This window comes from Anomalospiza imberbis, chromosome 13 (assembly GCF_031753505.1).
Source record: "Anomalospiza imberbis isolate Cuckoo-Finch-1a 21T00152 chromosome 13, ASM3175350v1, whole genome shotgun sequence".
Lineage (NCBI taxonomy): Eukaryota > Metazoa > Chordata > Aves > Passeriformes > Viduidae > Anomalospiza > Anomalospiza imberbis.
The window spans coordinates 5185476-5201241 of NC_089693.1; positions in this window are offsets into that span (position 1 = coordinate 5185476).

A 15766-nucleotide genomic window follows, 5' to 3' on the forward strand; every position below is an offset into this window, starting at 1 on the left:
TCCTGATGCAAATGATGCCCTAACTTATTGTGAATGTCTAGCCACCAGACGTTAGAGTCTCAAAACATCTGCAGGCTATAGTTAACCTGAAGAAGCACAGCTTTGAACTGGTAATAGAACTGCAGAGAAATGTAAATGTAAACCCAACTGACTGAGGAGGTAATGCAGTGTTTTGTAAAGAAAAGCACACAATAGCTCCTGGAGACATGGTCCTGTTTATAGTAAAGAGATGAAGGTGCTACCTTGAACTTTTTTGTAGCAAGGTCTGTAGCTGCTTTTAATTCTGATGTAACATAATGTACTAAAATATAACATAATATAAGGGAATTAGGCAGGTATCTGATTATTTCTAATCTACAGCAAGCATTAGAAAGGGCAAGCTTTGTTACTCATGCATTCCCTTGGTATGCTACATGGAGATACTAAATAAATCTAATGAATGAGTTTCATTGTTTGAATAGGTCCTTGTTTTCCAGACTTTAGACTCAAAGAGATATTCTTTGTCCAGCTCTTCTAGATCAAGGCTAGACTTCTTCCTAGCAGTCATCAGTGACTCTTTGAAATTGTTTTCAAAGCCAAATGTTGGCTGGAACTATTTTAGGCCCTGCCTTTGCTACCTTGGGCCTATCTGAAAGGAAGAAGCTTGCCCTTGAAAGAGAGTTAAACTGCTATGATTCACCGACTTGGAAGAATTGCAGGATGCTGATGCCTGAAGTGGTGCCTCCCACTGGACCAGTGCAAGTTTCCTTCCTTCTTGTCTGACCAAGCCATTAAGAAGTTAGTTAATTCCCTGATGGTTACTTCCAAGGAATATCCAAAAAGGAAATACCCAGCCCTGGAAAGGTAATTTACCTAGACAGGATTTGAAATGCAATGTTCTCAGCTGAGGGAGAAAGTCCTATATCCCATCTGGCTGTGGGAATACAGCTTCACAAAATTTTCATCCCTTGAGCTAACAACTGCAGACGTTCCACTGGGAGGTGTCCTATAAAATCCAAAGTACTTGGAGATCCATATATTATCACATCCAGCCTATTGGAGCCAGAAATGTGGCCCACTGTTGTTCTCAGAGAAACAGTGGCAGAGCAACATCCTCAATTTGAGAACAGTTTGAATCCTCATCTGCGTATGATGTCTCCCAAACTGAAGCTATTTTTGACTTGGTGGAGGCACAAGTGGGAGGAAATGCCAGCTCTCTGCCCTTAGAGACTGGCTGTAATTTGTTTCTTTTGTTCTTAAGGAGCAGATCCCCAGCTGGTGTGGAATGGTGTTTCAGATGAACTGCACTGGTGAGAAACCAGACCCTGTGCCTGATGCACTGCTGGAGCTACAAAAACCACTCTACAGGCCAAAATATTTTGTGCTCTACCCAGAAGCTCAGGGAAATCTCACGCTATATCTACATTTTGGGGTCAGAAATACCCTTTGAAGGACCTCTAGCTGGTTAAAATGTTTATCAGAGATTTTAATATTAATTCCTTCTATGTTTTCAAAGTCCAGTTTACTCCTGAGGAGAATGAACTGGAAGGGAAGTTGTAAGGGGCTGGAGCAACTGCATGGAAATAGGTAAAAGTGACTTGGAAGCTCTGGATCAGTTTCTCAGGGGCAGGAACAGTCCAACTCCTGTGTTTCTGGGCCTTCTTGGCATTTTTGAGAAGGAAAATACTGGCTGTAGGAAGAAACAGTGCTGGGAGTAACAGACTGGCCTGTGAGTACAAACACCTTACACAAATGAAAAATATTTTAGTAGATAACACACGCTTTTGATCCTCAATCAAATGTGTTTTGGCCTGTAGGAAGACTGCATTTTAAAATAATTTCTGCTTCCTACCACTTCTCCCCTTCCTCACCTTCTCTGCACCCAGCAGTCTGTCAAAAAATGTTGAAGGTATCTTCACTGAAAAAAACCAACCGCCACAAACAAACAAAAAATACACCCCACAGCGTCTCCATAGTATTGGTGTATCAAAAACCCTGACAACTGTGTGAACATATTTTCAACACCTGTTCAGTCCTTTGCCAGATGCCTCTTTATTTCAAGATTTGTGAATACCTACCTGCTTGCTTAATATATTTGGTTTAAAATGTGCAAAATGATGCAGCCGGAAGAATTAGTGAAAGTTCCTTGTCTCAGTCATGCTTTTGAACCCTGCAAGAGAATTTTGGGATCTGATGTACAAATTTCTTCATTTTCTTTCTTGCATGTGTGCCTCTCTCCAAGTTTCTGCCTTGCTTTACAATTTATAAACAGTGATTTTTATTTAGAGTTAAGCTTTACAGTGACCTGTTGATGCACAATTTTGCCTTATCCTACACTACAATTTCCAAGTAAAGGATTTTCCTTCTCCATGATGGTCACACTGGTCAGTATGTGCATGCATATGTATCTGCATAGCTGGGAAAAAAGGACAACTTCTTCCTTCCTGTCCACTGAAATTTCATCCTTTACACCATTCTCCCGACTCAAATCTATTTTGCATATAAATATTTAAAGGACTGTTCCTTCCTTGACTTATACGGATATATAAATGCATCAAAATTTTGTTAAGCCTGAAACACCCTTTTCTCCGAACTTTAATTTTTGATGTTAAAGATTTATCTATCTCTCAGAGTGCAACAGGCCTCAGCCTTCCACAGCTCCAAGACATAGATGTCTGATTACTTAAGCTCTATTTGAAATTAAATTCCAGCCTCAGGGGCATTTTGATAATAAATTCATTTAGGGAAGAAGTTTCTTTCACAGACACAAACATCCTCTGCAGCCATGTTCTGTGCCAATATATCCACGAAGAAAATTTTAGGGTACTTTCCCCACATTTCTCTTTCCTGTATTCTTGTCTATGGTTTGACTACCTGATTCACCACTTTTTTTTGGCAGGAATTACTGTCCTGCACTTGATTCAGCTTTATTGCACTGCCAAGATTTCCTCAAGCTAAGCACGTCTACATCACCACACAAATCTGCCTTTAAAGATGCCACCAGCCTGCCAACACATCTGAGCTTCCTTTCCTCTCTCAATCCTGCCTTGGATTCTTAGCAGAGTCACCTTGATGACTGTTTGTCTGTTTTCCCCCAGGTTCACTCATATTTTAGGGGAATAGAGAGAGGAATTAAATATCAGTCTGGAAGTAGGGCTCACAGAGCTGATGCTGGTTGAACCCACATAGCACCACCCCTAGCTCTGGGCATGCTGAGCACTCAGGGAGGGGGACCAGGAGGACAAGCCCTGACCCCAGGCTGGTACTTGGTATGTGTGGAAGGAGAGGGAGTTTCCCAAACTATAGTGGTTTTGCTCCCTTGCAGGGGGAAAGGTGAATAGAATTTAAAAAATGAGGCTGAGAGAAGCGAACAGCTTTCTGCTGGCTTTGGTTTCCCCCCAGGAGCCATTTCTGATCCTGTATCTATTGTATCTAAGAAATTTAGACCATATTTTCCTGTTGTTGGATTTCAGCCTTCATTTGATACCAGACTACAGTGGCTTATAACAGTGATCAAAATGAATGTTGAATTCCCAAGGACTTTACTGAGGTTGCTGTATCGAACACTTAGAAAAGCACTTTGAAGAAGGGACTAAGGATTATTATTCCCAGTTTATGGATACAATGTCATAATTATCACAAACATCAAGACGAAGGATTGTCTTGTGCATATTTCTTGTCCATAGTAAACGATGGGGGGAGGCGGAAATCTCAAGATAAAGTATATTCCAGCAAATTTTCAGACTGCTTCTAGCAAAAAAGATAAGTGCTTCATCTTCTGTGGTTTGCCTCACCCTGATTTCTATCTTTTTTTCTCACACTTACCCCGAGTAGGAAGAATGAAGAGAGAACGTTGATGAAGGGCTTGCAGGAGTTTTGCTTGTAGACAAATTCTGCTATTGACCACTTCCCTGGAAATCTTGTTTACAGGGACTGGATTTTAGGATTTTATCATTTGCATTCAATGGTAATGATTTTCTTTTAGTCCAGCTGGGATAACTGCAAAGATAGTGCCCAACTGCAACTCTGTTGAAGAGTGAGTGAAAAATAAATTACACTTCTTAGATGGTGGAGTATTGGGAAGGAAAAATGCTCGAGAAAAATCCACACTGTAAGAGCTACAACAAGGACTCTTGATTATCCAAGTTAAAATAACTCCTTGGCCATGCCTTGTATCCAGTGTTATTATCACTGCCAAGTGAGGCACACTTTTTTTTTTTAATTTAAAAAATAAAAAAAAAGGTAAAGCTTTTAAAAAAATATCCTGGATCTTTAGATAGAATTGAATGTTCTGTGACTTTAAATGAAAGCTCCAGTGTTGTTGGGCAAATAAATTTAAACCACTTAACATGGCAGAGAAGGTCAGGCAAGCTTATTATAGTGATCATAGCGTTACAGCTATTGCGATTGACCGCTGCTCTTTGGAATCACCAATAATCAGAGGCCGCAAGCTGTGTTTGCAGAGAAAGGTCATCATTCATTTTTTTCGAAGCATTAATATCTTTTGTTTGTTTGGCTCAACATGAAACAGGAATCGATAGAGGTAATTCACAGAGCAATTAGCCCCTCATCTGTCAAACGGTGTCTGGGTGTATTTAACAAAAAGACCTTTGGAAAGGTTTAAAAAGGAGGAAAGTGCCTGTACAATCAACAATTTATATTTTCTACATGACACGTTGTGTATGTATCTGTGAAGAGAAGGGACCTTGGGACTAAAAAAATATACATAAAACATGCTGTAAATCTGTACTCAGACTTTAAAAACCCGCAGTGAGACAAACTGTTAACTGACTTGGAGAAGTTTTCCATGCTGTTCTTAGTGAAGATAAAAATTTTCTACCCAAGGCTCAGGAAAAAAGTTAGACAGCTGTTCAAAAACTTGTCAGATTAATTACATGAAGGGGAATGGAGCAGCATATAAAACATAAGAGGGCAGAGACAGAGGCAAAAGGTCTCTTGCTGCCCTGCTCCTACAGTTCAGGGCACTGTGAGTCCCTCATCCACCCAAGAGGTTTTTCTTTATGGGGACACTAAGGGGAGTTAAGGAAAATGGAGAAAAAGTGCAGGAATCAGAACATAAGTTATTGCTCTGTTACACTTACGAAATCTGGTGAACTTTCACATTTGAGAGACTGAACTGGGAGAGTAAAGCTACAGTAGATCAAGGGCACTTTATTTCTGAATAAGAGTGTCTACCAGGGGATTTCACATACATTAAAAGTTGGCTGCATGGTGCCTGGATTTGGAGGTAGAAGACTGGCAAGGAGCATATGGACTGTTAAAAAGGGTGTATTTTAGACATATCATAAAAGGTTTGGAGGTCGTCCCAGAAGTTCAGATGCTTATTGCAGATAAAATTTGGTTATCTCAGCTGCTTAAGAATAAGGCTCTGAATTTTATTAGATGAGTAATTGTAGGTTAAGGTCTCCTCATTTTTTTTGTCTTAATGCTGAAATTCTGTATCACATTAGAAAGTTTAGGGTTGGCAAAAATTAAGATCTTTTTCAAAGTCCAGGATTGTGAGTTCCAGTTAAAATAAATTTGAAAGTTCTGACAGAAAGCTTTCTACGCTTTCAAATTTTCATTGATTTTTATACCTTATTTTGTGATGCCCATAGTATTTAACTATTTGTTTATTTATTAACCTTCAGGACTCAGAAGGTGCTATGGAACTCACCCATTGATAATACAGGGCATCTTGCTTAATTGGAGCCAATGGAAGTTTGGATCTTGGGTGCTACAGGCCTTGCAGATGCTCATTCAGAGGATGCTCTCAGAACTTTCTTCAGACCCTCAGGCCTATGCCATGGTCAAAAGCACCTGATGAAAACACACTGTCAATACTTTAAAGATTGCATCTGGATTCTCTCTGTGTTCTTAGATCTAAGACTGACTCCATCAAGCTTTCAATAATTTTGTTTGGGACTTTTTTTTAAATAGAAACACCGAAAGTATTTTAACCTTTTTATTTCATGGGGTGGTCATTTGAATTTGCAGTAAACTGCAAAAGTTTTCTTTGTGACCTCAGAAAGCTCATCAGTGATTAGGAAGACTTTTATCATATACTCTGAAATTAGCATTAACATCTCAAATGTTTACATTCTAGAAGAAATGCGCTTCTTAAATCTGAAGAAAATTTAGAGTTTTTTATTACAAGATCTTAGTTACTTCATCTTCAAAATTCAACAAGTATAGTGAATGATATAAAACTATGACTGAATTTAATTTTTCTATCCTGGACAGTTTCCTAATAGGTTGATCTGCATGTCATACCTCTAGTACTGTAGCATTAATTCACAACTATTTGGATAGTTTGTCTTGGTTTTTTTTCATTTTCTTTTAGATATTTCTATAAACTCCCACTGCCAATTCTGGGCTTCTGCTGCGAAAATATATAGGAAATACTTTTCCTTACTACATACACACTTTTAAAACTAAGGCATCCAAAAATCTATAAATTAAACAGTCAATGAGAGTTTTTTACTCTTATTTCACTAATTCCTAACATTTTTAATTTAGGGTGCTGTGCAGCTAGTTTGAGCAATTGCAAAAAAAACCTTTCAGATTTTAGTGTGAGGGCAATCAGAGGTTTCTGAGGTTCTGGCAGGTTGTCTTCAATGTCCTATTATCCTTGTGGTCAAAGTTCTATTATCTTTTCAATGTTTTTTTAATTAAACATTTGATTAATTGTGCTTGGTGGTTCATGACAAATTTGGAGTGCTGACAATGCTCTGTTTGCCCCCAAAGTGTGAGAACCAGTGCTCTACAAGAGGATTATATTCCTTTTTCTTTTGATAATGGTGAGTTAAATCCTTGCAGGCTCTTCTGTGAATTTTCTCTGATTTTATGAATCTATTCTTAGATTTTAGCTAGATGGATATGCTGCTGGGGATTTCGCTACTCTGTTATTGTCACTGAGATAGGATAGTCCATCAGCAAAACACCTCTTAAATATCAGTCCTGGCTACCATCCAGAGAAAACCAAGACATGCTATTGAACAACACTTAGGACCAAATCTTTCTTTCTCCTCTGCCACCACTAAGCAAATTCGTTAAAGGTCTTGGCCTGTATTTAAAATAACATGGGCTTAAAGAACTTGCTAGTGTTTCATCTTAGAAGACATTAAGTGTTAGAGGAAAGGCCAAAAATAATGTTGGCAGACTCCTCATCCAAGGAGTTCAAAGATGGTGTTGATACCTAAATGTCCAATCCATCCTTACACATCTGCTTGCCAGGCAACTTGTCTGAGGAGCTGGGCAGGCTTTTCAAAGCAGCAAATGGCAGTGAGGTGCCTGACTACCATTTGTGCCTTTGAAAAATCTACCTTCTTGTCTAGAGTGACATTTCCCTGAAAATTTACCTTCAGTGGTAAGAATAAATGGTTCTGACAGTCCCTCAACAACTGCTAGCAATTAGAACCATCTAGATCTGTGCTGACTCTACATGCCACGGCGTTTAAAATCCTGGCAGTCAGTTTGTTAGCACTCCCACTGGTGAGCACAATCTCTGTCTGTATCTGTGAAACATTTCCAGGTAAGTCAGTTAAGTATAATTGCCATTCCAAACAAAGATTTTTTAAAAAAGAGGTGGAGACCTTTGTATCTTGCACAATAAAGGGAAAACATTGCATAGAAAGTCAGCAAAAGCCAGAGAACTCCAAGAGAAAAGGACAAAGCTTATTTAGTGTATTTACAGTAGTATTTTTTCACATTGCAGCAAGTCAGAACTGGAAATAAATGAGTTTAAGGCATGCTGTCATTCAAAAAAGGAACAAAGCACTAATTGCTGTTTGGCATCACATTTTTATTTATATTTATGACTGCCTTTCTTAAAAGCCTGACTTCCTATTCATGTGCAGGTTTCCTTAAACAGTTTTAAACTAAACAATTAAACTTTCATTCATGGATATAATCTAATAGGAAAGAATTCTTCAGTCACTTTTTTTTTCTCTTAAGAAGAAAATATTTCAAATTAGCTTTAAAAATCTTTCAGGGAAATAAAATCCCACAGGACAGCAACACTCAAGATTAACCCACAATATCTCCCTACATAGGAGAAAGCAGCAGTTCCTTTTTATGGCGATTCTGGCAGCTGCATTTTCTTAGGTGAGAGCAACATTTCTTGGAAATGGAAAGGATATTTATCTCTGCTTTAGAAAGGGCCAGGGGACACCTGTTCTTTATCTCAAGGACCCATCCAAAGGTAACTTGAAGACTTGCCTTGGTTTTCCAGACTATTGGCAAATATTCAAGCTTAGCCTCAGGAAGAATCAGGGATGTTCTTTAGAGAGGGTATGTGCCCTTTCATAGTGAACAAGCACAGCAGCTGGAAATCAGTTTTCAGCCATGTGCTGAGCCACAGAGCATCCTGCCCTTACAATTGCATTCCGTAATGACTCATAAAATATCCAAGACTTAAAAAATGTAAATGCTTTGTCTTTGAGGATAGTAAATTTTGAAGGAAAGAACTGATGAAGTATAGACATAGTAAAGGAGTTTGGCCTGGGTGACACTGAAAACTCATAGTGGAAGTGGAAAGTAAACCAAATTTCAAGGCAGAGACATTTGCCACACTCCTCTTAGAAGTCCTGCAAATAACGACTCTGTTGAAGTTGAAATATTTCCACAAATCACTTTTAGCTTAGAAATAGCATATTTTACTGAAACATTTCCAGTTAACCTTGTTGTTGGCATCAGGCCAAGTCCTGAAATCTCTTTTTCAGGTAGAAAGAGCAACAAAATATGGAATAGCTTCTACAGTGAACTCAGTAGGCATCAGATGGAGAGATGCACCTGGAACAAAGCTCAGGTGTGGATCAGGAGAAAGTCATGTTTCCTTCATGGTGCCGTGTCACGTATAGAAATGCTTATGCAGATTGCTCTCAGAGCCCCCACAGTGCTTTACAGAGGATAGGCCTCTTATTTACCCAGATCCAACCTGGAGCTAGGTACTGATGACTTTTTAGGGGCCCTTGTCTAGTGAGCTTTGGGTCACAGTCAAATCAGTGTAACAGAGAAGACATTCTCAGAAAAAGGCCTGTAAACTTGTTTGGGATGGATTTTTAAAAGTACCTAAGTGAACCACTCTTTTTCAGAGGTTTGCGAGTGCCTTTAAAAATCCCATTCTTGGAAATTTGGATTTCAGGAAATGTGAGACTGACATGAAGAATAAAGTTTTTATAATAATAATAATAATAATAATAATAATTGCAAAATGAGGGCCTGTCCATTCTTCTTTTGCTTTGAATGCCAGCCCATTCCCTCAAGCCAGGATAGGATCCAGAGTTTCTCTGTTTCTGTTTTGCCATGTCTGGTTGAAGGCAATGAAAATGTGTTTTGTTTTGGGTTTTCTTTTTGCTTTTTTTTGAAGTAAAGACCTGCTAGAAGAATGCTGTTCATTCACCTACAGTTAACAGAGCTGTGTTTGAGAATGTGTCACTCTGCTGTCACTCTTCTCATCTATATTATTAACTCCCTATATCTCATGGATGGGCTCTGGTTATGTCATTTCAGCTAGTTCATCTTCTCAGGTAACCTCACAAGATTCTAGGGCTCAAATTTTTTACTAAAGAATGGCCTGAATGTCACATTTGTGAGCAGAACTGGATTTGCAGTTCTCCCAAATCTGTCATTAAATGTTTTTTTGGCTCCATCTCAATTTCTGTCAGACTCTTGGTTGTACATGGACTTGTTTATGACTGCTGGAATCTACACAGAATTGTCTTTTGACACTCCTCCATGTACACACACTCTCAAAACTTTCCCAAAGCTGCTTCTTCTCCTGTAGAGATATCATATTTATTTGATGTTTTATCCACGCATTCCCAGTAGGAATCTTGTGGCAAATTGTTCTTTCTCAGCATTGACAAATGCCTCAAAGTGAAAACATATTTTGGGTGGGGAATGAAAGCTACTCATAAGTTCAACGAAAGCAAAATTAGGGACCTGTTAATAAAATTAGATTTTCTCGACACTTTTAGTCAATGCAAAAATAATTGTGGGAATATAAAAGGGTTTTTATGGTCAATTATTCTTGTCTTAGTAAGTATCTATAATCATAACCGCCTCTGAGTAGGTAATAATCCTCAGTAGGGAGAAGGGAAACTTCCCTGCAGGACCATAAGGAAGGTATAACGTTATCACATGCATGCATAAAATATATTAATATTGAGATGGTGCCAGTGCTAAGGTCAGATGGTTAGACATCTTTTCTTCTTTTCGTCCCCAGAAAATATACTATTCCGCCTTATTTGACTGCTGACATCCAAGTGATCTGCATTTTTGCACTTTGGCAAGTGTACACGCACCTGATTTTTTCAGATAATAGGTATTAAGTTAGTATTAGTTAAAAACTTCCTTGAAGTCTCAAGCAATATCAAAGTTGTATAAACTGTAGAATAGGAAGGATGAAGATGACACTGGAAAGCTTCAAATGAGATGTTATTTTGCATTTAGAAAGACAACTGAAAAAGTTAAGACAAAAAGGGAAAATGGTATCCCCTCATTTATTCAGCAAATGCCCTCAAAATCTTGCAACTGACCTCTTAGCAGAAATGAGCTTTGCCTGGGACTCAAACACTGTTTGTTATCTGGGAAAGAGATGATGATGAAAAAGCAACAGAAAATTCTGGTGAATTATGCATATTTGAAGGTAAAATGCTTCCCATCAGCAGTGCAGTGAGAACATACTGTACAAGTCAGCTGGAAGTTGCGACATTTGTGTTCCTCACAGGGTCCTTCACCGAGCAAGGACTATGAAGAACTTTTCCAGGGAAAATCCTGCTGGAATCTCAATTGAGTGACATCACTGTCCCACACATCATGCCTGGGAAATCCAGATTACTCCTCGTAATGAAAGGGGAAAGGGAAGCGTGTTCTGTAAATAGGGAGCTTGAACCCAGATTCTCTGGCTGCCACCCAGATGTCTCTCAGTACAAATGGGCTCATCTGATCTTTCCAGTCAATTTTATTCTGGAAAGTAGCCAGTGGGCCTAGTTCATGACCCAGTGATGTCATTATAATTCATTTTCGCTCACCACCAAGCCTTCTGAACTTTCCATTTTACAATGGGTCTTTTTAATAAAGAAGACAGTCATGAATAGAATTCATAAGCACTCCTAATGATTTATAATCTCTTTCTTTTTATCCTTAAAATGGACAATCCTGCCTTCTCTGTCAAAACTGCTTAGGAAGGTTTATTTCCCCTGTCATAAAACACAGTATAGATTTTATAGATAAAACGAATGCTATTGCCACCTGTTTAAAAAGGGGAGGTCTTGTGAATATAAAAAGACCTATTCTGTTTCAGCAGCATAAAGTAACTACAATGAAGAGGTAGTTATTGTATTGATGGGTCTCTGCTTGTGGCAAAAGTGTGGAGGCTTTTCTTGGAATGGCTGGAGCCCTTCCCCATGCCATTGGTGAGGCAGTGCTGCTCTCCTGGCACAATCTGTGTGCTCTGGAGAAGACCTGAACAGCTGTGGAGTGTACGGCCTGTAGCTCGTACCTGAACAAATAAGACACTGCTGAACTTGGCTTCAGAGCCCTCCCGAAGCCTTGCCTCATTGAACTTGTTTAACCCCTCCCAGCTAAAATAAACTTTCCTGAGATTACTTCACTTATCCTCGGCATGGATCTTTTCACCCCTGGGTTGTAGGAGCTGAGTGGATGATCAATGCATTTGCAGCCTGCACTGTAATTTAACTTGCTGTGTCTGACAGGAGATGTGGAATTGCTAAAGAGAGGCTTTACTTGTAATCTTCTTATCATCTTATCCTGGAGTGTTTGTGAAGGGGGAGGCCCTTCCAGCAGAGACTCGGAGTTGAGGGTTAATGCTGAGAAAGAGAAATTGCCCTGTGGTGCATCTGAGTCAGTGACCTGATAAAACATGCTCAGGACAGCTCATGAACTCTAGCCTCTAACTGCACACTGGCTCAGGCTTTCCTGCTCTCACATCACCTCCCTTCCTTTCCTAAGCTCATTAGGAAAAGTCACTGGCTGTAAATATGATGGTGGGAATAAAGCAAATCTTTCCTCCCCTCGTCTTTTTCTTGTTCTCTTTCATTGCTGGTGCTATTTCAGATCTTGGCTGAACAATAATTAGCACAAGTCTGATGTGATTAATGGAAATGAGATGAATGGCCCAGTGGTACTAAGAATTGGAAGGAGGCAAGGATCAGTGGCACAAGGGAAAAAGGTGCAGGAAGTCAGGAACTAAGAAATCCTGGAAAGAGATCTTAGGTTAGGAAATGGAAGGAATAAAAGCAAGGGCTAAGGAGAACAGAAGGAGTGAAAAGAGTAGCAGGAGTTGAGAGGGAGCAGGAGATGGTAAAAGAAAAGAAATACCCATGGGCAACTGAAAAATGTGAAAAAATTAGGCATCTGAATAAAAGTTTAGAGTTTTTGGCTTCCAGCTGGTGCTATGCAATGGATTTGTTGCATGGGATTAGCTAAATGGCTTCTTTGAGTAGTAAGGAAAATGAAGGGAATGATCCTGCCAAGCTCCCATTACCATTTGTGAAAATCTTTCTGCTTCCTTTACTAGGAGCTGGATGAAGCTCTAGGAGAGGGAATGTAAGAGGGGCCAAAGGGAGAAACTGCAGAGATGGCTAGTTAAAGTGGCAAAGCAAGGAGGAGTGGGATTTTAAGATTAATCAAGAAGCTAATGCAGAGCAGTGACAAGCCATGAAAACTAGCTCTTTTAACATAACATCCTGCAGACATAAGTGAAATGTCTTAAAGCTTTCACATGGAGTTGTACTGTAAAGTTGATAATCCTACAGAAGCACATGGAATTAATTAAAACTCCTTTAAAGGGCTATTAAGGGGAATTCCAACTTCTTTACTGTCTGAGTGCTGTTTCACACAGTTGTTATTGATTAGACTTGAGTTGTAAAGTGGTTTGTAAGAATTAGGGAAGGGCAAATGGTTTAGAAATATACACGGTGGGTGTTCAAACTGGAGCAGACCAAACTCAAATCATTATGGCTACTGTATTATTAGATACTCCTCTCATTTGAGAAGGAATGAGAGGAAAATCTTCCCTAGGGCGTGGAGTTTTCCTATAAGTCTTTTCCCACATCTGAGAAATTTTTGTTAGGACAGGATAGTCAGATCTCAAGCCTGGAGAGCTTTTCTGGCTCTGAGCTATATTCAATGTATGTGGCCCATCAAACCATAGGTGCCTGTGATAGGAAATGTACTCCTAGGTGAGCCTAGTTCTGATCTCAGTCTTAGTCTAGTTTTATTAGTCCCAGATTTGATGTAGCCTTCACTCACAGTCCTCACTGTGACGAGATCTTCAAGAAGGGGTTGCTACATCCAAGGGGAGATGAGAGAATTGAATTCCAAGATAAATATGTAGCTGCTTCTACTTGTATGTTTATATAAAATAAAATAAAATAAAATAAAATAAAATAAAATAAAATAAAATATAATAAAATAAATAAAATATTAAAAAGCAGAAGACTTTTGAAGTGTCTCCATTCTCTTCCCTGTGCTTCTGCCTCAAGTTGAGATGCTGAAATAGCTTCTCCAAGTCTAAAGAAAGCAGTTGTGACTAACAAGTGTCATCACTTTCCTAACATAAATAAATTACTGATTGTACTAGATACTTTTTCCCCTCTTTTCTACACCAGCAGCATGTGATTGTAAAAGGGTTGTTTTGGGTCAAGTCCAACTCAGAGCCACTACAGACGACATTCATGAATAATAAAAAATTCATGGAGTTATCAGGTTTGGGGGTTTTTGTAGCTTATTTAGTAGTTTTCTCCTCTACTCCCTTACTGGAAATCTGTTCCAAGAAATTTCCTATAATTTTCAGCCTAAGGGTAGACAAGGTTACCCTACAGACTTTTGTTACTGGTTCAGTGCTGTTTCTTTGGTTATAGAACTCTCTGTGCTCACATCAGTTTCTTCTTGGTGCCTTTATAGAGTGATTATACCCCTTCTCAGGCAGGATTTTACTGGATTAAACAACCCATATTGCCTTTGTCCTCCTGAAAAATGGTCTCTCCAGCAGGATTTGAGGTAAATAAAAAGAGATGTCCCTACACAGCATCTTAGGTCCCTCGAAGTGGGTGTAAATGTGCTGTCTCGAGGAAGCAGCCAGTCTGCTTTCCAACCTCCAAAAATACAGAACAGATGCACAGGTTGTTTTATGGGGAGAGATTTTGTAATCAAGCTTGGGTGGAGCCCAGCTTTGAACTTCATCTTTAACTCCGGTACAAGTGAGTTATACCACAAATATAAAATCTGAGGCAGAGGAATGGAGAAGCTGACCTGCTTATGACTTTAGGGAAGAAGTAAATTTGGAGTAGTGGGAAATACTGTGATCTGTCAGTCTGATTACATCCCACACTTCTCTGTGCATTTCAGTCATCGCTATCGGCTCCAATCCATCTGTATCATGACCCCAACCTTGTTATCTCTCAAGGTCTTGAGTCTCAGGGTACTCAGAGAACTTTTCCCTTTCTGGCTTCCCATGACAAGAGCTGTTCTTTTCTTCCCCCTCATCCATCATATTTCACAGAAGATCCTTAAATACATGTAGAGTTTGCAAAGCTACCAGTTTTTTGCTTTACAAGTATTTATGTTGCAAACAAAAAAACCTGATGCTAAAATCTCACCATTCCTGTTGGTGAAAACTGAAATAATTGCTCAGAGGAAGAAACTGTGAATTTTCACAGTTTTATTCTGGGACTGAATTTTGGCCATTTTTGCAGTATGTATGTTTTTAATGTGTGTGCCTGCATTCAGAAGGCCTGGAGGAAGCACACCTTTTATTTAGCAGAAGGTCACGAAAAAGATTTAGACAAACCAACCAAAATCACTTTCATTTTTATAAATCTCATTATTTCGGCCTTTGCTGCCTGGTTGGGAAAAGCATGAAACTTGAAAGCTTGGCTTTGTGGATTCAGGATATGGGAGTTGTTAGAGTCTAATCACTGTCTTTGACATTACCTCCATCAGAATTCTCTATTTGTAAAATAAGATCATAGTTACCCATTTCCTTGTAGGAGTTATCCATTACTAGCTGCACTGCTCTTGGCAAAACGTTTTGATAGCCTTGAGAGAAAAGCACTGAGTGAACCCAACTGCTGAAAGCTGATTTTATACCAGGCCATTCTGCTTCTTTTATAACCATCCCATGACATTCAATTGAAAGGATTTTATCATGGCCTTCAAAAGTGGACACCAAGTTGTCCTACATGAGCAAGCAATTCCCACTTCCTCACAGATTTGATCTTCTGGAGGTGAGGGATTTTTAAGGTTTTTTTTGTTTGATTGTTTTTTACTTCACAGCTGGGACTATGAAAGGGACTTTAGAGGTATAACAAAATTTAAAATCTTTTTTTCTGAAGCAGTTTTAGTTACTCCTTATTTAAGAGGAAAATAGAAACTCCCTCTTTCAGAAGAACATTCTGGTAGCATTCTCAGAGCACAGTGGCATTCCAAAGATGAAATCACCCAAAGAAGGAACCACAAAATTAATCGAATCTGGTGCATTAAGGAGCACTTGCTTGACATTTGCTGCTCCTGTCAGGCGCAATAGAGAGGTTTTTACCTGTATTTGACTATTCAACATATCAGCCTCTCAGCCAATTTTGGAAATTATTTCTGATTTATGGCTCTCATTCTGGTGAGTGTCGCCTCAACCTGTCAATTATCCCTCAAAGCAAATGCTAAGTGAATGCTGGCTGGGCAAAATTAATAAAGGAAACCTTTAGTTTAAAAAACCTGAAGACACAGCCTTATGAAAGGGATAATTCAGGCAAGGTTTAACTCA